Here is a 10,758-nt window from a genome sequence, read left to right as displayed (position 1 = left end):
GGTCTACTCAGCGTCCTCCTTTTCGCACGTGTGCATGGTAGACATGTTTGTCTCCATTTAGCCTAAAGTCATTTCCATTTTGTCTTCAAAATTCCAATGCGGAATTCGCCCATAAAAATCACAATGCACATCATATTGCACAATTTATTAGACAAAACATTGTTAGTTTGAGTAAAACGGTATAGCGGTGGGGTGGCACGGTGGCACAGTGGTAGCACTGCTGCCTCTCAGTTGGGAGACCTGGGGACCCGGGTTCGCTTCCTGGGTCCTCCCTGCGTGGAGTTTGCATGTTCTCCCCGTGTCTGCGTGGGTTTCCTCCGGGCGCTCCAGTTTCCTCCCACAGTCCAAAGACATGCAGGTTAGGTGGATTGGCGATTCTAAATTGGCCCTAGTGTGTGCTTGGTGTGTGGGTGGGTGTGTTTGTGTGTGTCCTGCGGTGGGTTGGCACCCTACCCGGGATTGGTTCCTGCCTTGTGCCCTGTGTTGGCTGGGATTGGCTCCAGCAGACCCCCGTGACCCTGTGTTCGGATTCAGCGGGTTGGAAAATGGATGGATGGATGGTATAGTGGTGCCGAAAAAGAGAGAGGTGACAGAGAGATCAGGTGATGTCACCAGGAAATGCTCTGCTCGTAGCGTTCAGGCCGCAGCAGTGCACTTTGTGGTGAGCCCACAGCAATTCACTTGGTGACGAGGATAGGATTTGTACTGTGGACATGTGTGACTTATTAATGGAGTTCTCTTATTAGCTCACGCTTCTAGGAAGTGCAGAATTTTAATCCATATTTTTAATCAATACATGATATCATTTTACAGTTTAATACATGTATATACTTATATGAAGTTCCATCCATCCATCCATCCATTTTCCAACCCGCTGAATCCGAACACAGGGTCACGGGGGTCCGCTGGAGCCAATCCCAGCCAACACAGGGCACAAGGCAGGGAACCAATCCCGGGCAGGGTGCCAACCCACCGCAGGACACACACAAACACACCCACACACCAAGCACACACTAGGGCCAATTTAGAATCACCAATCCACCTAACCTGCATGTCTTTGGACTGTGGGAGGAAACCGGAGTGCCCGGAGGAAACCCACGCAGACACGGGGAGAACATGCAAACTCCACGCAGGGAGGACCCGGGAAGTGAACCCGGGTCCCCAGATCTCCCAACTGCGAGGCAGCAGCACTACCCACTGTGCCACCGTGCCGCCCTATATGAAGTTATAACAATGAATTATCTCTATATATATAAAATCCAACGTCTATCTGTCTGTATGTCTGTCTGCTTTTCACGAGAGAACTACATAACGGATTTATATTGGGTTTTTTTCTAGAATTTGCTTGAACATTCCGGCTGATTTTGCGACTTCTCTCGTCATGCTAAGCATTATAGTTCGCTTGCGGTACCGATTTATTTGCTAGAATCCGAGAGAGACGCAGCGGGGCCCTCCTCACTCACGCACCAGCCTCAGGGCATATCTTACATCCGCTTAGCTAGTGAACCAGAGTACTACTTAATGGATTTAGATTGGGTTTTTTTTCCAGAATTCGCTTGAACATTCTAGTTGATTTTGTGACTTCTCTTGTCATACTAAGAATAACAGTTCGCTTGCAGGAGCGATGTATTCACACTAATCCGAGACAGAGACTACAGGCAGAGGGGAGGGAGAAGTGTGACGTCAGGAGTGGTGAGTCGGTCTACCTCTGTGTTTTGGAGTGTACCTTGCCTCTGCTTATCTAGCAATACCTTTTTGTTTATTCATTTTTAAAGTTTGTCCTATTTCACTACTACACAGGTGGAGCTGCGGGAACGGCTAGTTAATCATAATGATAAGAATCGAATGTAACTAAAGGGATAACCAAACGTTGTTTTAAGCCTAGGCACGTGAGGATGTTGCCTTATCTTAGAGGAGCCAAAAGATACTTGCTAAAGTTAAAATGAAGTAGGTGGGTAACAAGCACCCCTCTGGAAAGCAGGAATAAACAAATGGAAAAGCCCAAACACCCCTCTAATGAAGTTGTGCTGAACTCAATGGAAGAGTCTGCAGATCACCGCTATTTACAAGGCAATATTCAGATTAATAGGAGAGTCAAAAGGAGTCAGAAAATACTGGTGGCACTCATTGATTGGATGAAACTGTGCATATTCTGCATATTAAGAGTCAGATGATGTGATGTATTGGATGAGGTAATGTAACAGAAAAGCATAAAGGCAGATGAATTGTTTTATTGAGTGCTCACTCCATGGACTTTTGTGCATACCTGTGTACAAATAAAGAATTATTTTGCATTTTCATTTGGGACCTCATGTATAAACGGTGCGTACACACAGAAATGTTGCGTACGAACGTTTCCACGCTCAAATCGCGATGTATAAAACCTAAACTTGGCGTAAAGCCACGCATATTACCACGGTACCTCATACCCTGGCGTATGCAATTTCTCCGCTCGGTTTTTCAGACTGGCGACACCCAGCGTCAAAGCAGTGCTACTGTTCCTGTGTGGTCACCCTTTCTTTCTTAGACCCACATTCCTGACGCGGCTTTATAAATACACTGAAATTAACTGCATATTGTTTATTAGTGTAATGCATCTGATTGTAATTAACCTGTAGCAATATAATGGGCCAGGGAATAGCAAATACCATAACTGCTTTAGCGTTGTTATGCTCACTGCATCTCCTTCTTCTTTCAGCTGCTCCCGTTAGGTGTTGCCACAGCGGATCATCTTTTTCCATATTATTCTCACTGCACCACTCAGAGTATTTATATCTCTGTATCTGAGTGGGGAATCACAGCAGCAGCTGATCGGAAAGAGAATTATCGGTATACAGTTTCAAGCACACACTACCTCAGCCCAGTAGCGTAGCGTGGGTGTCAGCCGCCCGGGGTGGAGGAAAATTCCGCCACCCCCTTATTTAGGTATGGTTCAAATTTTTATAAGATATTATTATTATTTATTGTGAAATTTTGCCGCCCCCTAAAAGTGCCGCCTATGCTACGCCACTGCCTCAGCCACAACGCGTCAAAGCCTTTCCTGTACGGACCTCGCATTTCAGAAACAGTTTCATCCCAAGAACTCTAAACGCACTCAATCAGTCCATCAAGTGCTCCTTGTAGAACTGTTTGTACTTATAAGTATGATTACCTCACTGTAAACTTGCACTACAGTTATAATATTGCACAACCTGCGCCACTTTATAAAGTGCATATGATGACGATATCATTTTTAAGATGAAATGCAGCAAAAAATGTTGCTTATAGTATACAGATAAAACTTTAACTTCATTTAAATAATCTGCATTGTTAATAATTAAACATGTGAGGACACGGTGCTGCAGCGCTAGCTAGTTCACAGATAGCTCCTGCCTTGCGCTGTATTATTGCTGGTGCTGACGCGACACTGGAAGGATAGACGAATAGAATAATTAAACATGTACTATGAAGATATTTCAATGTTCCTTAAAAGTTTTGAAGAATAGGTGTTCTAAGCTTACAGATGGCTTAACGTCTATTACAGAGCTGATTGTGTGGCGATTGGGTATTTGGAGAAAGAAAAGTAAGGACAGGAATTGGAGGTTAGTACGTTTGAAAGAGACAGTACTGCTGTGATAAATTTTTTCATCGAAGGTCGCACATGGCGCAGCAAGCCTCTTGCGTGAGATATGAACAATCACTGCACCACCATGTTCCCATGTTTAATAACATGCTTTCATTCCTATCATCATGAAAAAGATATCACGTATACATCTCAGTATTTTAATTATTCAGAGAGCTGTAATATCACGAATGTAATGGATTCTGTGTCCTGTCGGAGAAAGAGAAAGAAAGGAAGCACGTAATGATTCACACACATAGAGCTCATAGAAGATCAAACACAGAACAAAGCATTTAACGTCCTAATTTAGTTACAATGGGATTTGAGAAACTAGTAAAGTAAACGATTCTAAGATGAAGTTTATGATGTTCTGCTTTAATGACAAAATAAACTACGTGATTAAAGTGGAAATTTCGAGATTAAAGTTGACATTTCGTGCTTTTTCCCCACTGTGTGCCTATTTTTTTTCTCTGTACCCTAATAAGCTTTCATATGACACTCAGACGGTCCTCTGTGAGTCGCCTTTTCACGCCGACTTTGATATGTGACAACTTCTTTTTTATTTCGGGCACTGTGCGATTTTGTGAACTTGAGCTTTCGAGTTTTTTAAAATCTATCTATCTATCTATCTATCTATCTATCTATCTATCTATCTATCTATCTATCTATCTATCTATCTATCTATCTATCTATCTATTTTGATAGAAACCAGGGCGTCAGCAAGCCCCAAACCACCCAACACAAACACATAGAGTCCCAGGTTCAAATAAAGATGGTTATTCAGCAAATCCTCCAGTAGTAGCAAAAGCACAAGTGATCTCTCTCTCTCACTTCTTCTTCTTCTTCTTGCTGCTCCCGTTAGGGGTTGCCACAGTGGATCATTTTCTCCCATATCTTCCTGTCCTTGTCATCTTGCTCTGTCACACCCTTCACCTGCATGTCCTCTCTGACCACATCCATAAACCTTCTCTTAGGCCTTCCTCTTCTCCTCTTCCCTGGCACCTCTATCCTTAACACCCTTCTCCTAAAATAGTCAGCATCTCTCCTCTGCACATGTCCAAACCAACGCAATCTTGCCTCTCTGACTTTGTCTCCCAACTGTCCCACCTGAGCTGACCCTCTAATGTCCTCATTTCTAATCCTGTTCATCCTCGTCACACCCAATGCAAATCTTAACATCTTTAACTCTGCTACCTCCAGCTCTGTCTCCTGTTTTCTGGTCACTGCCACCGTCTCCAGTCCATATAACATAGCTGGTCTCATTACCATCCTGTAGACCTTCCCTTTCACTCTTGCTGATACCCGTCTGTCACAAATCACTCCTGACACTCTTTTCCACCCGCTCCACCCTGCCTGCACTCTCTTCTTCACCTTCTCTTCCACAGTCCCCATTACTCTGTACTGTTGATCCCAAGTATTTAAACTCATCCACCTTCGTCAACTCTACTCCCTGCATCCTCATCATTCCACTGACCTTCCTCCCATTCACACACATGTATTCTGTCTCATTCCTACTGATCTTCATTGCTCTCCTCTCTAGAGCATATTTCCACCTCTCCAGGGTCTCCTCAACCTGCTCCCTACTCTCACTACAGATCACAATGTCATCAGCAAACATCATAGTCCACGGGGACTCTTGTCTAATCTCATCTGACAACCTGTCCATCACCATTGAATATAAGAAAGGGCTCAGAGCCGATCCCTGATGTAATCCCACCTCCATCACTCCTACCGCAGATCTCACCACCGTCACACTTCCCTCTCTCTCTACAAATTATAATTCTTCTCTCCACAATACTCTTACCACTGCACTGCCCTCCTCCAGTTGAGTGTTGCCTTCCTTCCTCCCAGCTTCGACTCGCCTGGGTAAGGGAGTGCGGTCCTTTTTATTAAGGACCCGGGAGTACTTCTGGTACCAGGGTCACTGCCTGATGACAGCACTTCTGGGTCATATGAAAGTCCATTATAGGAAGGAGGCTTGTCTCCCTGCGGTGCCCTCTTGCGGCACCCAGTGACCCCATCAGGGCTCCTCTGCCGGACTACATTTCCCGGAATGCCTTGTTGGCTTCCCACTGGGCACTGATATCTGGGGCTGCTGCCATCTAGTGTGGTGGGGGAGTAAAAAGTCCTCAGCTACATCTTTCCTTTCCAGTGGGGCTTTCCATCCATCCCTTCTGGTCTTTCCTTTTGGGTCTGATCCCTTTCTCCTCCCTGGCCAGAATGCCTATCTCAATACTTTGTTATTTACCCTTTGTTGACAATGACAGCAGGTCAAACGTTTTCTGTAAGTCTTCACAAGGTTTTCACACACTGTTGCTGGTATTTTGGCCCACTCCTCCATGCAGATCTCCTCTAGAGCAGTGATGTTTTGGGGCTGTCGCTGGGCAACACGGACTTTCAACTCCCTCCAAAGATTTTCTATGGGGTTGAGATGTGGAGACTGGCTAGGCCACTCCAGGACCTTGAAATGCTTCTTTTGAAGCCACTCCTTCATTACCCGGGCGGTGTGTTTGGGATCATTGTCATGCTGAAAGACCCAGCCATGTTTCATCTTCAATGCCCTTGCTGATGAAAGGAGGTTTTCACTCAAAATCTGACGATACATGGCCCCATTCATTCTTTCCTTTACACGGACCAATCGTCCTGGTCCCTTTGCAGAAAAACAGCCCCAGAGCATGATGTTTCCACCCCCATGCTTTACAGTAGGTATGATGTTCTTTGGATGCAACTCAGCATTCTTTCTCCTCCAAACACGACGAGTAGAGTTTTTTTCATCTGACCATATGACATTCTCACAATCCTCTTCTGGATCATCCAAATGCTCTCTAGCAAACTTCAGATGGGCCTGCACATGTACTGGCTTAAGCAGGGGGACACGTCTGGTACTGCAGGATTTGAGTCCCTGGCGGCGTAGTGTGTTACTGATGGTAGCCTTTGTTACTTTGGTCCCAGCTCTCTGCAGGTCATTCACTAGGTCCCCCCGTGTGGTTCTGGGATTTTTGCTCACCGTTCTTGTGATCATTTTGACCCCACGGGGTGAGATCTTGCGTGGAGCCCCAGATTGAGGGAGATTATCAGTGGTCTTGTATGTCTTCCATTTTCTAATAATTGCTCCCACAGTTGATTTCTTCACACCAAGCTGCTCTTACCTATTGCAGATTCAGTCTTCCCAGCCTGGTGCAGGTCTACAGTTTTGTTTCTGGTGTCCTTTGACAGCTCTTTGGTCTTGGCCATAGTGGATTTTGGAGTGTGACTGTTTGAGGTTGTGGACAGGTGTCTTTTATATTGATAACAAGTTCAAACAGGTGCCATTAATACAGGTAACGAGTGGAGGACAGAGGAGCCTCTTACAGAAGAAGTTACAGGTCTGTGAGAGCCAGAAATCTTGCTTGTTTGTTATTGACCAAATACTTATTTTCCGTCATAATTTGCAAATAAATTCTTTAAAAATCAGACAATGTGATTTTCTGGATTTTTTTCTCATTTTGTCTCTCATAGTTGAGGTATACCTATGATGAAAATTACAGGCCTCTCTCATCTTTTTAAGTGGGAGAACTTGCACAATTGGTGGCTGACTAAATCCTTTTTGCCCCACTCTATCTATCTATCTATCTATCTATCTATCTATCTATCTATCTATCTATCTATCTATCTATCTATCTATCTATCTATCTATCTATCTATCTATCTATCTATCTATCTATCTATCTATCTATTATATGGTGCCTTTCCTTTTCTACGTTTGTCTTTCCACATGACAATGAGCCAAAGTATACTGCCAGAGTAAGAGCTGAGTGGCTTCAAATTAAGAACATCGACGTTCCCAAGTGGCCTCACTGAACGTTTCTAGTGAGACCTCAATATTTTATACTCTTTTTCTTTTTGAGCAGCACTGTGAGAAAAGTGTTTCATTTATAAATCAAACTGATCAAGATCCCAGGTGGTGCCAATCACTTATGTGACAAAAGGCTGCCCAGGTTGCACTTCTCTCTTATTATTGCTGGTGATCATACCTGTTGCCCTTCCGGGGTGCCAAGCATAAATAGGCAGGCCCCTTTCCCAGTACAGTATCTGTGTCCCTCTTACTCTTAAGGACTTCTGAGGCTGTGCCCCCACTCCCTTCTATGGTCTATGCTTTCACTACACTGCATGAAACAGAACAACGGTTGGCCAGTCCTCATTGAGACAAAAAGTGAGAAACAGCAAAAAGGAAACCACAAGTAACACAAAAGTGTAATCTGCTGTGGACAGCTAGAAGCCCAACACACCCACACATGTCGGCGCTCACTTCACTCTGAAAGGTGACAGGTTTGCCACCCTGGTTGGCTCAGCATTCTGACACGTAGGTCATGCATGACCGTGGCAATTGACAGGTGCCACCGTGGACTCCGCACAATCCTTTGTCTATAGGGCTGCTGCTGTCGGCCGATGTGTTTATCTTTTTTTTTTTTTTGGCCCAGCTGCTATCCATTTTGCATTTTCTTTCGAAGCGGCAGCTCGTGGCCTTCATCGGGTCGGCATGGCTAATGTATGTATCTCACCGGATTGCCGCCTATTCCTGCTAAGAGCGCACACTAAGGACCGGCATTTGCTGCCACGTCTGATTGTGTTTTTTGTCAATTAAAGCGTCCTCAGCTGAAAAGGTCAGGGGCTCGAGCGTCAGAGAGCTGAAATCAATCCTTCAGATGAATTCATTTACCGATTTCTGGGGTAAAATGAGATTCAGGTTTGTGCCAGTTGGGGGTAACTCCAACCCCCTAACTCAACACTGGCCAGCAATACATTGGCCTGTAGTGGGAGTCCCATCACTGGGGGTCTCTCTCTCTCTCTCTCTGTTTCACACACACACACATGCTGCTATGGTGTGCCTGCAAATTAATTAATGTTTTAATTCTCCCAACGCCCGGCGTACTCGGTTCACTCCACTTCCCCCCGCCAATTGTAAACAGGCTCTAAGAGGCCAATTAATTCTGACGCCAAGCAACGCTGATCCTCCCAACAATACGGACTAATCTCTCTGCCTAACTGCATTAGTCTGCTCGAGATGCCTCCTCCCTGGTGAGCAATAAAGGAGAAAATTACACAGACATTACCTGAGTGAAATAGTAAATCACCTCCCGTTACTTCACTAGTGCCACCTCCTTTCAAACAACCCCCTCCTCACCCCCTGACGACTCTGAAAGGTGAACCTTTTAAAAATCGATCACCGACTTGGTCATTATCATGAGAGAGACAGTCAGTTCAGGAACAGAATGGGAGTCTCTCCTTCCAGGGCCTCACAGCGCTAGCCGACTTGATGTTAAACATCCAATAAGCCACCTTTTCTTTAGTCACAGAACTTTCCGGAAATAAAGCATTTTTGTTTCATGACTTCTTCTATCCTTTCACAATGGAAGGTTTGCTCTCATCAGGGATGGCCTCCTGTAAGCATAATATGAAGGAGCTATTCAGAAGAAGCAACCACTTTATTTTATGTGAGGCCTTTCTTAATGAGAATGTCATCCCAAGATGCCATGGTAGCAACGTCACTTAGCACTGTCACCTTAAAACTCTGCAGAGATTTTATCAGCATTGTCAAATGGGAAGATTGCTGCACCAATGCTGCCATCCTTGTTATGTTTAATCCAGGGTTTCCCAGCTTTGGTTCGGGTTCAGATGTCTATTTGATGTCTTTCTTGTTCATTTGCTATGTTCTGTGGGCCTTGTGGGAGGTTCCCAAGAGGCGGGGCCACCTGTCTATCACTGCAATGGAAAATGCACAGTCCTTTGCGGTTCATTGTGAATGCACTCGTGGTAGTGGTGAGCTTGTTGAGTTCTCCCGTGTTTATTGCTCTTTTTTGACTATTGTGATTTACCAGAAATTGTGACCTTTTGTTCTCCTTTTTGACCATTATTTTGATTTTTATTGGGAATTTCTTTGCTTTATTTTTGAAGGCATTCACTTCTGTGTATTAGTGGTCTGTATTTTCTTTGTTGTCCTTTTTGTGACTACCTGGGTTTTGACAATTATTTCCCTTTCCAGTGGACATCTTAAGAAATTTTTGGGACTTTCATCCTTGGGAGCTCGTTAATTCATAACCATCCTCATTAAGACCAAGATGACCAGCATTGACTCTATAATGCTTCAGAACAAACCCCACAGGAGAGGTAACTGCACCAGAATACCTGACTCCCATATCCAAAAACAGGTCCTCTAATTAACAACTGAACCGAGGCCAGAGATTTCATGGTGGCCAGATGACGCATTTCAAAGATGTCCCGAAGACCTACCTTCAAACAGGCCAGGTCAGCATCACTAGTTGGGAAGGCTTGGCCATAGAATGTCCTCTTTGGCACCACATGGTCTATCAAGCAGTAACCCAATTTGAGGCCAATCATCTTCCTGTCAAGTCAGATAAAAGATGATGACAGAAATTGAAGGAGGTGAACCAGATTTTACATCTCCAAGCAGACCCCAATGCCCCAGGATTTGTGGCTGGAGGATTGGGCTCCTCAGTAATCTAGAAATATAAGAAAAACCTTAATGGTGCCCACCGATGATGATGATGATGATGATGAGTAGTGGACTGCAATTGTTCTCAACCTGAGCATAGGCAGGGTAAGTGGTCTGCTCAAAAACAGACAGTCAGGGTTGAGCAAGCAGCCTTATGGCATCTAAACCACTGGGCCACAGTGGCCAGGCTAGAAAAAAGAGGACAGAGTGGCCAAAAAAGCTACATTGTTAACACAGGGCAATGAAGATTTTGGATTATCTTACCAGATTTCGGCCTGTTGATCACAAAAATCACCTTTAAAGTTCCATTTTATTGTAATCGTGTATTTTTGTGATTTTACCTCATGATATAAGTACACATCGTCACGCACATCCACTTAGGGGACAGCTGAAGGTCTCTGTTGTAGCTCCTGGGATTGACCTTGTGTCCTAATGCCTCTCTCTTCCTCCCTCTTCAGATCAGATGATTGACTGCTACAAACATCTCCAACATCACTTCCAGTGTCTGTCAACCTGGACCCGACTGTTCCTGTCAGAAGGGCCCAAAACCAGAAGCTCTTCCATCTTGGGAAGATTCTGTTTTGAACTCAAAGCTGCAAAGACAATAATTGCGTGTATTTTGCTGATTATTAATAAAACAATTATACACTGTCAAACACGTGTG

The sequence above is a fragment of the Erpetoichthys calabaricus genome, chromosome 1, assembly GCF_900747795.2.
Source record: "Erpetoichthys calabaricus chromosome 1, fErpCal1.3, whole genome shotgun sequence".
Classification (NCBI taxonomy): Eukaryota; Metazoa; Chordata; class Cladistia; order Polypteriformes; family Polypteridae; genus Erpetoichthys; species Erpetoichthys calabaricus.
Note: the sequence above shows the minus strand (reverse complement) of the source record.